At 45.5% G+C, this 15,058-nt stretch overlaps 1 protein-coding gene across 2 annotated transcripts in view; it reads right to left on the bottom strand.

Moving 5' to 3' along the window:
• The window catches only part of ABHD6 (abhydrolase domain containing 6, acylglycerol lipase), a 43,406-nt gene extending 32,199 nt beyond the window's left edge, over window positions 1-11,207 (bottom strand). For both annotated transcript variants that reach the window (XM_087825052.1, XM_087825050.1), the window contains exon 1: window positions 11,174-11,207. The gene's annotated coding sequence lies outside the window, so the exon portion shown is untranslated. The remainder of the gene's footprint in view (window positions 1-11,173) is intronic.
• Window positions 11,208-15,058: the final 3,851 nt, after the last annotated feature.

Below are 15,058 nucleotides of genomic sequence, written 5' to 3'. Positions count from 1 at the left end.
TTGAGCCTTGGCTCCAAATTCTTTCCTAGCCAGAACTCAAGGACTGAGGTAGCTGAGCCAATGCCTGGTCTGACCCCACTGGTCCAACAGCTGGTGCCATTCCCGCTGCCATCAAGAGAATCAATGAGTTAAACATAAAAAACAAAACACAAAAAAACTATGAAAGTTCTAGAAGAAAACATGAGAACTCTTTTAAAATATCTTCATGGGCAAAGCCTTTCTAAGTAAAATATTAAACCAGAGGCCGTAACAAAAAGATTAATAGTGGACAGCCAAAAAATATTTTTTAATTGATTATTTTTTAGAGAGAAGGAGGATGGGAGAGAGAAACACTGATTTGTTGTTCCACTTATTTATGCATTCATTGGTTGATTCTTTTTGAAAAATATTTTTTTAATTGATTTTTAGAGAGAGAGGGAGAGGGAAATAGAAATATCCATGAGAGAGAATCATCAATCTGCCGCCTCCTACACGACCTCTACTGGGGACTGAGCCCGCAGCCCTGCCATGAGCCCTGACCAGGAATCGAAGTGGAGACCTCTCAGCACATACGACGATGCTCAGCAGACACACACTGGCCCAGGTGATTCTTTTTTTTTTAATATTTATTAATTTTTAGAGAGAGAGGATTGGTTGTTTACTGCACACCTCCTACCAGGAATCAAGCCCACAACAAGGGCATGTGCCCTGAACAGGAATCTAACGGGCAACCTTTCCGTGCACAGGACGACGCCCAACCAACTGAGCCACACTGACCAGGGCCATTGGTTAATTCTTTTATGCGCCCTGACAGGGGATCAGACCTGCAACCTTGGCATATCAGGACGATGCTCTAACCAACTGAGCTATCCGGCCAGGGCATAAAAATGTTATTTATTTATTTATCCTCACCCAAGGATATGTTTATTGACATCAGAGAGAGAGAGGAGGGAAGAAGGGAGGGAGGGAGAGAGACATCCATGTGAGAGGGAAACATTGATCAGTTGCCTCTAGTATGCGCTCCAACCAGGGATCGAACCCACAACCTGAGTATGTTCCCTGACCAAGGATGGAACCCACAACCTTTTGGTGTCCGGAACAATCCTCCAACTAACTGAGCCACCTGGCAGGGCATAAAAATGTTTTTAAATGTTCACTAATTTCCTTAAGGTACAAAGAGTTCCTACAAATCAATATAAACATCAATAAAATCCAGTAGAAAAATGGGCACATGATCTGAATAACTTACTAGGAAGTAAATAGAAATGACTCTTAAAAATATAAAAAGATGCTCAATCGCATTTATAACAAGATATGCAAATTAAATCTATAAAGTAATGGCAATGTTTATCATACTGGCAAAGAACAAAAAGTTTAATAACAGATGTATTGCTGAGGCTGTGGGGAAGTAGAGGCTCTCATACAATGTACCAATTTACATTCCCACCGACAAACTCTATAGGTAGCAACTTGGCAAAATCTGCAGCAGTTTTATGTGCCCATGCACCTGACCTAACAGCATCACTTCTAGGAATTTATGTTTATAACTAGCTAAACGTGTGAAATATTTTGCCAGATTATTTGTTTCAGTATCATTTATTATGGCAAAGGACTGGAAATACTCATATGCCCACTTACAGGAAACCTGTTAAGCAAATGATGGTATAACTTTATAAAGAAGTATAATGAATAGCCATTAAATACAAATAAAAGTAAATGCAAGCCATTAATATAATGAAGCAGTTATATTTGTCTCTATGGGTAATAACCTCCCAGGTACATTGTTAACTCAAAAAAGCAAGGAACAGAAGAGAGTAGATGGAATGAAACCTCTTGCATTGAGCAAGAGAGAAAAAGAAATATATACATTATGCTTATATGTGTATGAAATGTTTCTGGATAGATATATGAGAAACTGGTAATCATGGCTGGCACTGGCCAGGGAAACTGAGAGGCAAAGGACAGAGATAAGGGGGACTTTCACTGATAACCTTTTGTACCTTTTGAATTGCTACCATGTGCATGTATAAGGCTTTCCCTATTTAATTAAAAAATAAACTGCTCAAACAAAATGGTCTATCCTACCTTGTTCAGTACAGTAGCCACTAAGCCAGATGTGGCAGTTTAAATTTAAATTGATTAAAATTAAATAAAATTTAAAATTCAGTTCTTCAGCTGCACTAGACACATTCCACGTGCTCAATAGCCACATGTAGCTAGTGGCTGCCACATTGGACAGGGGCAACACAGAACACTGTTATTATCACAAAAAGCCCTACTGGCCAGCTACAAAAGCCCCTTAGAGAGAGCAGCCAAATCTTCATCGTTTCTCATGTTAAGACATACAAATTGAATGCTGAAATCCCTTTCTACGCAGGCTAGATGGCCTGGCTGCCTACTAAGATAACAAAGACTGGGGCTCCTGCCCAGCTGGGCGTGGCTCAGGGGTTGAACATCGACCTAGGATCCAAGAGATCGAGGTTTGATTCCCGGTCAGGGCACATGCCCCGGTTGCGGGCTCAATCCCCAGTTGGGAGTGTTCAGGAGGCAGCCAATCAATGACGATTCTCTCATCATTGATGTTTCTATCTCTCTCTCTCTCTCCCCCTTCCTCTCTCTGAAATCAATAAAGATATATTAAAAAAAAAAAAAAAAAGACTGGGGCTCCTGCCCTGTGTGACTGTCCTAAGGTGGTCAGATTGTCAGGAACTTTTGCCTTTAAGGGTTGAAATCCAGCACTCTAACATAGAAGATAAAAATTACCATGCAGGAACCACACATGGTCCATAAACCCGAAATTGTATCTCCTTTGTGGTTATGGGAGAGGTGCTAATAGGAGGATTTGCTCTGGCATGCTTTGTTCCAAAGCTCTAGCAACTGGTTCCCCATGGGGGTTCTTGCTCAAGAGCAGCCAACCCACAGCCCCTTCCCCTGCTTCTGCCACCTGGGGCAGCCGTGTGGGCAAGGAAACAGCCCAGCCAGGCAGGTCCAGTGGTCAAACAATCAGAGACCTAGAAAATTCTTCCACTCAATCCTCTGGAAAGTGTCAATATAAGAAACATTCAAACCTGCAGAGAATTTGTATGAGTTTATTTGAGCCAAATTGACAATTTCTAGGAAGCAAAATCTCAATGGAATGAGAAAATGCTCCAGAAAATGGCAGTTTCACCACTTATTTTATACATAAGAATCAAAGGGGAATATTGTAAGGGGTTACATGAAATCCACTGGTGGCAGATTAGAGAGGTGGGAGAAAGCAAAGCAGGGAAATCTCTGGGGTTGGATAAAAAGTAAAATGATAGATACATACATCTTTTACATATGTGGGTATGGGATAGTTAACAATTAACATGATAATAACCATGAGGGAATTTGTGGTCTCTGCTCTGGTGCTGGTTGAGGGGTCCAGAAAAAATGAAAGTTGATGTTGCAAAGGTATGTTATCTTAGATGCAAAAAGACAACAGACAGCCTCAGTTAAGGTGAAGACTCACCTTTGTTAGGGAAAAATACTGCCCTAGGACATGACCACTCACCATGAGCTGCTTTCAGATAGGAAGTTTTACTTTTGGACCATCCTATGTGGTTACTTTAGGTCTCTGAGTTTGTAAGACTGCGGTGCAGGACTTCCCTTCCCTTGTCTGGTTTAGTTTGTGCTCCCTCTTTTTTTTCCTGTTAGCCACAAAAAGCAGGCAGATCAATCAGTGGCTCAGCTGGAAGGCAGGTGGCTCATTATCTTGCGGTATATCTTCTAAAAAAATCATCCTGGCCAAGAAGAAAGGCAATGTAACATGCAACCCCTGCCCTAACCTAGCCCAGCACCTGCAAACATCAGCCTTTGGGTTCAAGATGGGGGCTGCGGTGATCAGTGATCATCTAAAAATCTAAAATAACCACCTGCTGGAAATCACATTTCAAACCAGAAAACTCTACAGAAACACAAGCCTATCTCCTGCTGGAGAAAAGATGAGCCAAAAGCCACTTGACCCTTTACCTCCACATGAAACAGGTAGAATAAAATGTTCCCCAAAATTGCTCCATCCAGTCAAGCCCTGCTGGAACAAATTGCTCCACTGAGTCATGCCCTGACAGAACTATGGCAGGTTTTGATAGGTAGCTATAAAACAATGGTACAGAAACTAACCTTCTTATAAATTTGTTTTTCAGATCTAAAACCAAGCCACAACCCCCAGAAACAAGCTCATTACCTGACTGGGAAAGTCCCTTCCTGCATCCCATAAGTCTTGTACAATCCCAGAATGCCTCACTTTACTAACGTGTACCTGGACTTCAGTGGAACCCCAGCATTCCTAAAAAGGAAAAAGCCAGCCAACCTACACCTGGATTGGTTAACCCCACCAACTTCTGGGTTCCCAAGGAATAAAAACCCCTAAGCCCCATGTTGGGCACACAGAACCTGGGACCCTATTGCAGTGTTCCCGCCATCTGCAGAGCCTCGATAAATCTGCCTCTGCTTTTATCAATGTCCCTGGTCCAAATTCTTTTGTATCAGGAAACAAGAACCCAAACTCATCCATAACACAAGGACGCCAAAGTCTTCAGGCTCTTGGGGAGCCCAGGACAAGCTTTTGGGTATGTATTAATGCAAATAAATGCACGTACTTCATCAGCTGATCTCACCTCTCAAAGGTAAAGTGCTAGGAAGAGCATCACATAAGTGACAACTCCCCACGTGAATGAAAGGATTGTGCAACAGCAGCAGGCCTAAAATAGAACCCTGGCATCCAAAAACATTCTCCTTATGCTTACTCCTAAGTAAAAGCAAAAGCAAAAGCAAGGATCAAAGAGGGTTTTGTCATTTCTAAAGGAGGTGAAGTTGGCATGCAGTACTTTCTAAATGCAGGAACAAGGCCAGTACTAAACAAATAAACAGCCCAGTTATAAACCACCAGCAGGTTTTTATCAGGACAAGATTTCTTCAGGGCCCTCTGTGAGCCGGCCCCCGCCTTTGGGGGAAGAATCTCCTTTCCAGAGATCTTTGTAATCCAGTAAAACTAGCATCAGAAAAAGCCACATGCAAAATTTCATAGTTAAGCGTAAAACTTAGTTTTGTTTAGAACTTTATCCAAATAAACAAAAAATCAAAATGTCTATTTTAAAAGCAATAGTAGCCCAGCCATTGTGGCTCACCAGTTGAGCATTTGTCTTTTTGCATCTAAGATAATATACCTTTGCAATATCAAAGTAATTTCATTTTTTCTGGACCCCTCAAAGCACAACCAGCACCAGAGCAGACCACAAATTCCCTCATGGTTATTATCATGTTAATTGTTAACTGTTAACTATCCCATACCCACCTATGTAAAAGAAGTGTGTGACTATCATTTTACTTTTTATCCAATCCCAGAGGTTTCCCTGCTTTGCTTTCTCCCACCTCCCTAATCTGCCACCAGTGGATTTCATGTAACCCCTTACAATAGTCCCCCTTTGATTCTGATGTATAAGTGGTGAAACTGCCATTTTCTGGAGCATTTTCTCATTCCATTGAGATTTTGCTTCCTAGAAATTGTCATTAGTTTGGCTCAAATAAACTCCTTAAAATTTTCACAGGTTTGGATGTTTCTTATGTTGACAAAGGCAAACACCCAATGCCAATAGCCAAATAGCCACAGCTTCTGTAAAACTGCCTAAGAGCTGTGGACCCCTAGAAGAAAGTCATTTGATGTGAACTCTGAAAAGGAATTTATTTACTGAGATGGACTCCCCATGGTCAACCAAGGGCCAAATTTTATAAATACAGGCCTAGTAGACATTTGCAGACAGGGGCTCCTCACACTCTGTATACCAGAAGAAATTCACTGATCTCTTTGTGGCAGGACAGTAAGAAGCCAGGAAAATTCCTTGGCAAGTGGAAGGGGAAACTGGGACAAGACAATTAAACAAGGCCGAACAGTTTGAGCAGCTTGTGAATCGAAAGTTCTTATCTTCCCCAACCTAGGACAATTGAAAGTACATGGTTAATAACGCTCCTCCCTAACGAGATAATACAGGAAAGAAGGGAGAGTTTTATCTCACCTACTGAACTAAGAAGTCAGCAGTCTTGGGACTTTCCAAGGTAAAATTGCCAGATGTTCTAATAAATTCTGGAACAGTTACAAAAAAGTAAAAGGGGGACCTTGAAATCTAGTCTGTTGCCCAAGATATCCAGCAGAGGAACCTTGAAACCCATAGACAGAAAAGTACAAAATCCCTAAACTTCTACCAGGTGGGTTACTCAGACTAGCTGGATGCCCGCTTATGCTACATGCCACGTGTATTTTTAATGAATTTGCTTGCTTTGCTACAATGCTATTGTCTGTCACTCATCTGAAAACTTTCTTAGCAGACTGATAAGAGCGGAGGAGGGGACAGCCCTCTCTCTCCCTCCAGTTCAGGGGACTGTCTCATAACATCTTGACTTCCCACACTATGCCCCTATTATTTACATTGCCTGAGTCAGTAACACAAGGGAAACCCAGGTTTCTTCCTTCTACCAAAGGAAGGAGACCTGCCCCGTCCAATCAGAACTGCACAATTTGGAAACCTCATTTGCATAAAAGAGGGAACTTGGGCAAGAACTTTCTCTCTAAAAGTTGGCCTCCCCTTTGTCTCCTGAATCTGTGTCTCCGGAACTGCAGCTCCTTTTGCTCAAGTAAATGCTTTTAATTCTTTATTACAGCCTAAAATTAATTTTGGTTTACAACTTGCTGTTACTTCAGGTAATTATTTAACAAAAAGAGGATCCCAACCTATGGCAGTGTAAGAACCTCTGTCCACACCTTCCGAAGGCTGCCTCATTCCCCTAAGTTAGCATTTGCCTGGTGCTGCTCCAAATACATCCTTCCACAGACAGCAACATCCTACATGACTTCTGGGATCAGGGAGCCTGGGATATAATCAAGAGAGTTTCTGAGGATCTGGTTTAGGAGAGTATCTTCTTCTTTGAAGAGTCAACAGCACTCAAGGTCAGAGAGGGTTTTCGTTTGCAAAAATTATGTCTAGATTAGGGTTTCTCAACAATGGCACAACTGACATTTTGGGCCAAATAGTTATTTGTTTTGGGGGTTGTCCTACTCATTGGATACTTAATAGCACCAGCAGCCTCTACCCACTGGATGCCATCCCCAAGTTGTGACAAGCAAAAATGTCTCCAGATGCTGCCATATGACCCCAGCAGGCAAAGTTGCCCTCATTTGAGAGCCCTTCTAGAGGAAATGAGCCCACTCAATTCCAATCCTGGATTTATTACCAAAGTAAACTGACGAGGAACATTTTTAGCCACTCACTGTATCTACTTGAAACACTGTCTTCTAATCCTCAGGGCTTTTAAAAATTATTATTATTTTTTAATCCTCACCTGAAGATATTTTTTCCATTGCTTTTTGGGGCCGGAGGGGGGGGGGGAGGGAGAGACAAGGAGAGAAAGAGAAGCATTGATTTGAGAGAGAGAGACATTGATTGGTTGCCTCCTACACGCACGCACCCTGACAGGACCAGGGATGGAGCCCACAACTGAGGTACATGCCCTTGGCAGGAATCGAACCTGGGATCCTTCAGTCCGCAGGCCAACACTCTAACCACTTAGCCAAACCAGCTAGGGCAGGGCATTTTTTTTTTTTTTTTTTTAAGTTTACAGTTTTGAAGGCAGTTGTTTTCAACCCTGGCTACAAATTAGAATCCCCAAGGGAGCTTTTTAAAAATAGGAATTCCTAGATCCCATCTAGAGATTCAGATTAGTTGGCTGGGACAAAGGCCAGGCAGGAGCAATTCTTTTAAACTTCCACAGGCTGTTCGAACATGCAGGAGGGGTGGAGAAGTACTGCCCTCAGACATTTCATTTGATTCCACCCTCTCCCCCATCCTTTGAATCTGGCAGTGTTAAAGCCACTGAGCCAGCCAGCCAAAATGAGACTATGGGGATTTATTAACATCTCCATTCTTGACAATGAAACAGCCTCTGCACACTCCATTTCTTGGCCTGCTTGCAGATGACTTTCCAGAAAGAACAGAACTTAAACCCATAATCAAGCAGCTTCCCCATGGCCATATTGATCTAAGCAGTCCAATCCCATAGAACTTTCTGTGAAAATAGAATGTTCTCTATTTGCTCTGCCTAATATAGTAGCCGCTGGCCACGTGGCCATCAGAGCACTTGAAATGTGGCTAATGTAAATGAAAAACAGAATTCTGAATTTTATTTAACTTAAATAAATTTTTATTTAAATAGTCACACAGTGGCCAGTGGCCACCATATTGGGTAGTACAAAAAAAGTGTTTATGTCCCTACAGGGTCACAGGAATAAAGTCCTATAGCCTGTTAAATTCCATAGAACTGTGAAATTTACAACATTTATGTCTTAAAATATCTAAACTCAATAGTCTTTAATTTCTCAAATGGGATTCTAACTTATTCTAATAAAGAATCAATTTAGGAGAAATTCTAAAATAAATTTTTTAATCATCCTGCAAAATTAGTTTCCTAGCATATTCCAAATACTTTGACAAGGAAGCTGATTTTTACTCTAAGCTGCTTACTAGCCTACTAGGATAAAACACTCATGCTTGTTTTCCTTCCCTCCAAATCCACAGACAGCCTCTGATTCAAACTTCTTGTCCCCTAATTTAGGCCTGAGGCAACAATACACACTGTTGTTTTCTCATATCATTAAGTTTCATAATTACTTAGAATTGCACAAACTACATTCATGCATTCACTCTAGATGTGCGGGTCCTCACAGAACCCGAAGCTCATCTATTTTTAAAGCTCAAAAATAGAAAGGCAATTCTAGCTCTTATTACAAAGGCAATAGATGGTTTAGAGTTGAAGAAAGCCTCATAGGCCTTTCTGAGCACAAAAAATGCTTATCTCTTCTTGGCCCAAACTCCCTTGGCCCACCTCTAAGCAGAGTCAGCATGAGAATTTTAGTAATGATTTACTATTTTCCCAGTAATTCAAGGGGGTGGTCATTCTTCATAATAGCTGGTGTTGAATGAGTGCTTACTACATGCACTCATGCCTGTGCCTTATTTTATCTCAATCTTACCCTTGCCTTCTGAAGCAGGTACTGTTGCCAGAAGCTGAGGTTAGGTAACTGGCCCATGGCCACACTGCTAGCAAGTGGCAGAAGTGGGATTTGGAACCAAGTCTCTGATTTTCTGGTGGGAATCCTTTGGGTTATGAACAAAGACAAAACATGTCATTATAATGTTAGGTACCACACTGAGCCATTCTCCCTATAATCCAGCTACAGCTCAATGAGGGGCATTTGGTATTTCAGGGTTCAGAAATCCTGAGCCTATCTTTACTTCAGAAACTACCCCATGCCCCATGGACCACTCTCTGTCCTGAGGCTTCACCAGGCAGGTGAAAAGAGGGGTGTTGGGGAGCACTTCTGATCTGCCAGCACAACTGCACCTAAGAGGACAAGGCAGACACAGGCAGTAGAACTTTCCACCATGCGGGTGAATTGCCATCATGGGGATGAAAGGTAGTGGGACCCCAGCTATGGGATCCCAAGGGAGAAAGGCACAGATTTCAGTTGGGGGCAGAGGAGAAATCAGGGGAGTGTTCACAGAGGGGACAGATGAGGAAGACCCTAAGGGGTAGGTTAGATTTAGACATGAGAGATTCCAGGGAGGGTATTCCCAGAGGAGGGAACAGAGTAAGCGAAGGCAGCAGGGGAAATACTGTGAGTTCACTTGCCTGTGTTATAGCAAAGGAAACAGGGAGAGTGGGGAGCAGGGAGAGTCTCCAGGGACCTAGCTGATGGGCTAGGGAACTGGGAACCCAAAAAGTATCCATTAACCATCCCAGCACCTGTTTTGCATCCCACCCCTGGTACTTTCTAGCTGTGTGGCCTCCAGCAAATCCTTGTCCTCTCTGAGCATCAGTTTCCTTGAGTTAGGGCACCAAGGATCCCTTGCTGATCTGAGAACCTAATTTTAGAAAAATATACTGGTGCTACGAACACAGTTTATTAATTCCTCTTCTTTCTAACTTCCCATATTATAAAAATATTGTTCATAAGAATTTATTAGTTATAATTGGGGGGAAATCTAGTGATACAGAATGGGGTTGTTGAGGTCAGAGTCACTGTGTGTCCTGGGAAGAGACCATCCCAGGAGGTCTCACGTTCCTCCTCTGAGAAATAGGCATAGCACTGGTACCAACCTCATGAGGTGGCTGGGAGGAGTAAGGCAGGTTATCATTTAAGGGTGCTTAGAACAAGGCCTGGCACACAGTACTTGCTTATTCTGTCAGCTATTATTAATAATAAACTATTTTTAAACTCCTAGCCAGGTGCAGTCAGCCATGAGGGATTTCTGAGCAGGTGAGAGGTAAGGCAGATGCTGGCCTCAGGTCCCAGTTGGGACCTCTTCATAACCATCCAGCCCCTGGGGCACAAAAAGCGCTCAACATACATATCCTTGGATGCACAACCTCTAGATCCTCTCCCTCCCTTTCTACCTCGCTCTGTCAACCTGCGCCCCCCTCCCCGTCTGCAGGTTCTAGGGTGCAAATGTAGCACGTGCTCGACCCAAGGCCGGCGTTACACAATCCGCATTTCCAGCGGAAGCCCGCTGAGGCGTAGGCGAGGCTGTCAGGGTGGTTGGAGCAGCCTCCTGACTCTCGGGTGGCGAGGAGGAGGGGGCACAAGGGCGAGGGGACGGGGCAGGTTGAGGAAAGAGGAGCTGAAAGGCCGCGGGGGGTAGTATTGGCTGGGAGAGGTCCCTAAGGGTGCAGATGTCTGGGGCTGGACGGGAGGTGACTTCGGCTGGAAGGGTGAGCAGCAGCCCTTCCCTAGGAAGTGGGAAGAACGGGGGCGCAGGAGCCTCCAAACCAGCCAGGCACCGGGAGGGGCGCACGGGGGCTGGTGCCGGCTCGACCAGCGGGGAGGCGGGCGGTGCAGAAAGAGGGCGCAGGTCCCCGACCCTGGCTTTCGGGAGGCAGGCGGCCTGGCCCCCGAGCCTGGGGCGACCGGGATTCGGGAATGTCAGACCTACCCCGGCCCTGGAAGGGAGCCCAGGGAGGGAGGTGCCGGTCCCCCACCCGTCTCCACCCCGCGCGCCGCCGGGGCGGAGGCCAAGCGGCGCGGGCTCGGGAAGTGCCGGGTAGGTCACTCCGCGGTCGGGGGAGCTTCCGGCTGCCCCCCCGTCCCGCGGGCGCACCCCCGCCCGGCCCGTGCTCTCCTCACCTGACCTGGGCCGCCCGGGTCCCGCGGCGCGACCCCGCCGCCGGCCCCCCGCACAGCGCGCGCCTCGGGTCCGTCCGCAGCGCGTTCCGCCAGCTCCCCGCGCGGGGCTCCGCCGGACGCCTTAAAGGCGCAGCGCGCAGGCCTGCGTCCTCCGACAGAAACGCCGGCTCCGCCCGCGCCCGCCCCCAGCGCAGCTCCCCGGCCGCTGCTGTCCTTATTGGGGGTTCGGGGGCGGGAACCTCCTGCTTCTCCGCGCCCTGGGCTCATAGCGTTAAACCCGAAGGGTGAAGTGAGTATCCCGCGCTACCCAACCCCAGCCACCTGTCTCCAGGAGCCAAGGGCCGAGCACGGGCGCTTGCGGGGTTCCCCACGTGGCTCCGGTTGCAGAGCGCAGAACCCAGTCACGCGTCCCGGCCCCTAAAGAGCTCACCTGGGGCGACCGAGAGGGACTGGAACCCAAGGCGTCACAGTGCCACACTGCGCCGGCAGAATTCGTGGAGGCATTGTTTCGTTTACTGAGCACCTACTGTGTGCTTGGTGCTGCTGGCTGGGCACCGTCTGCCGCAGTGACTCTGCCACCTAAGGGCTGAGAGAAAGAGCGAGCGACAGGCAGGTCCACAGGCAAGCAAAGCAACGTTAAGTTACACGGGTTGTCCCATTTGACCCAGGAGGTTGGCATTGTGGTTGACTTCCTTTCTCAGAAGAAAGGCGAGGGGCTTGCCCACTGGTTCAGCCTGTAAAGGACAGAACTGGGAGTTCCAACCGGGGATAGCCCGACTCCAAAGCTCTGGGGGCAAAATGGCCATCTGGAAAGGCCTTTCAACCACCACTAGTTAAATCCCCACTATGGTCATTTCTTCTTTTTAAGGACAATTAAACCCCACTAGGCAAAAAAGGAGGGAGGGGAGCATAACATTTATCACTCATTAAATGTAGCGGTGTGCTCTGACTAGCTTAGATCTGCCTCAAAGCTGGGTTTTTGAGCACTTGACCTCAGTTTACCACTTCAGCCTCATCTCCTAGTATCCCAGGGGCACCCAGGCTGCACTAGACCATCTAGGCTTTTCCCTGGCCTGGTCCTTCCACCAAGAACTCTCTTTCTTTCCTTCTTGGCCTAGCTACTCCTTCCTCTTTTCTATGTCTTAATATAAATGTCACTTCCTCCAGGAAGCCTTCTGTAAATCCCCTATGGGCTCATACTGCATTGGGAGCTTCTTCCATCAAACTATCTGTGCACTCAGTTAACTATTTACTGAGCACTCACTATATTCTGAGTACTGTGTGAGGGGGTTTCCTGCTGTGCTGAGAGCTGAGTCTGTGGCTTGTCTGCCTTTCACTCCAGACCTAGATAGGACCAGTGCCCAATAGGACTCTTTTGGCCATCTCCAGGTTGGCAAGTCTGGTTGGGAAGGTCCTGGGTTTTAAGAATTGGACATGGACAAGCCCTAGTGATATGGCAAAGGGGCGTCTCTGAGACCACTGGTGACTACCCTATAAAATCTGCCTCTGTCAGGGCTACTAGAATCCAGCCTAATTTGGGATAGTCTCTCTGGTTTAGGCCGGAGCATCTTCCTCTAAGATGTTGGCCATCTCATCACTCAGACTTCAAGAGCTGCATTTGACTCATGTCCTGGAATTGTTCTCAGAGCTTCAGTGAATTTAAATTTACTCATTAAAAGGCATGTTGTGCCCAGCCGGTGTGGTTGAGCATTGACCTATGACCCAGGGGTTTGATTCCTGGTCAGGGCACATGCCTAGGTTGCAGGCTCGATTCCCAGTAGGGGGTGTGCAGGAGGCAGCCGATCAATGACTCTCTTATCATTGATGTTTCTATCTCTCTCTCTCCCTCTCCCTCTCCCTTCCTCTCTCTGAAATCAATAAAGACATATTTAAAAAAAAAAACAAAAAACAGAAAACTGACCAGCTTTTCAATCCCTACAAACCACTTAGCAATCTTAGGCTCAGGGCGCAGTCATCGAATAGGAGTTGACGGGGTGAATAAATAAGTGAATGAAATGCATGAATGACTTCCCAGAAGGCCTACCCAGAAGCCATCAATAAACCTTACCTGGTGTATTAGCAACTCGAAAACAATTTTTAAATTAAAAACAGTTTCCTCTCCAAAACCTTAAAAATGTACAGTTCATCTTTTTAAAAAACTCATAGCCTGTGGCCTCAGGGGCCTCCTAGGGTCTAGAGTTTCTAAATCTAGAGACTTTCCCCACTAGTTTTATATTTTGATACACTGAGTTGAGCCCAGGTGGGAATCACATTCTCTGTGACTCTTATCCACCTGTTGACTGACAAGAGAGAAACCTTAATTAGCTCCCATTTCACAGTGAAGCCAAGGAGGCAGGCGGAGATGAGGGGACTCACCTGTAGTCCCTCCCTGAATCAGTAATGCCCCAATCTATGTCACTAAAGAGTCGGGTGGGTGGGAGGTCAGGGAGCAGTCCCAGGGGCCACCCATATTCTTAATGGCACCTTCAATCATCCCAGATAGAGACTCCTTATTATCTGACAGGCCTCATCCCAGCATTAGAAAGGAGTTCTGGACCCTCTCGCCTGCCAGCAGGTGCAGCAGAGCACCCCAGGCTTGGCCCTGCCACATCTGTGAAGATCTGGACTCAGCAGCATACCAGTCAGAGCTGAGTGGTGCCAATGGTCACCTCTGTTTAAGGCACACTTATTATCTGATGGACACTGCATCATCTCAGTTCTCATAACCACCCTGGGAGATGTGCTAACCCACTTTACAGATGGGAGCATTGAGACACAGAGAGGTTAACTGACTCACTCAAGATCCCATAGCCAATACATGGTGGGGCCAGCAATCAAAGGAGTTTATTCATTCATTCAACATTTCTAAGAACCCACGACATGCCAGGTACACTTCTGGTGAACAAAGGCACACCTATTGCCCTCAAGAATTTAGAGTCTATTAATAATAAGAAAATATTAGAAGCTATTTCATCATGGATCACACACAAATTATGATGGAATCATGAGTAATAACAAATACTAAGGCCATGTCAGCACATGGAAATGCATGTAGGAGAAAAATGAAAAACACAATATGTGTACTCAGGTATCAGCTGGCAGCATTCCTCGGCCTATGAGTCATTTGTATGATTGATTCTCCAAGCATTTACTGCATGGCAACTGTGAGCCAACCACTGTGGCCAATGTGCAATTCAAATGTCACCCCCTGGCACAGCCTTCCCCGATTACTTACGAAAAATTAATTGTTCCAGCATCCATACCCGGTAGCACATTGTATACAATGATTTATTTATTCATTTTGGTGACTCTTGACCCCACTTAGTTGTGGACTCTTTCTTCACCTCCATATCCGCAGGGACCAGCGTGATGAGTGGCACAGATGGAGCAAGTGTTAATTGGTTGCCCTGTGTTGAGACTTTCCTGTGTACCTCACCTTGTGCTCAGTGCTTTACATGCATTATCTCATTGAATCCTTCCAACCGCTCTATGAGGTGAGTGTTATTATTAGCCCCATTTTACAGATGAGGAAACTGAGACTCAGAGAGGTTAAATAACCTACCCAAGGCCACATGACTAGTAAGTGATACTGTTAGAATCCAAACCAAGTTGTGTATGTCTGAACACAAAGTCTACATTCTAACCACTAAGATGCCCACTGCCATAACCAGTAATGGAATTAATATGAAAGATTCAGCAAAGCCTGACCTTGAAGAAGCTTGTACCTAGAAATCTATGAACTATGAACATTTTTAGGCAGAAAAAGCATCTTCTTTCTAAACTCAAAATATTGCTTATTTTTTTATTTTTTGGACAAGAGTAGGATTTCTTGGTGGGTGTGAGGATGGGGTAGTGCTGAGTCTCTCATAAGTGCAGGACCTGACA

This window comes from Miniopterus natalensis, chromosome 15 (genome assembly GCF_054644295.1).
Source record: "Miniopterus natalensis isolate mMinNat1 chromosome 15, mMinNat1.hap1, whole genome shotgun sequence".
NCBI classification, from domain to species: domain Eukaryota; kingdom Metazoa; phylum Chordata; class Mammalia; order Chiroptera; family Miniopteridae; genus Miniopterus; species Miniopterus natalensis.
Note: the sequence above shows the minus strand (reverse complement) of the source record. Positions and strands in the feature narration are given on the sequence as shown.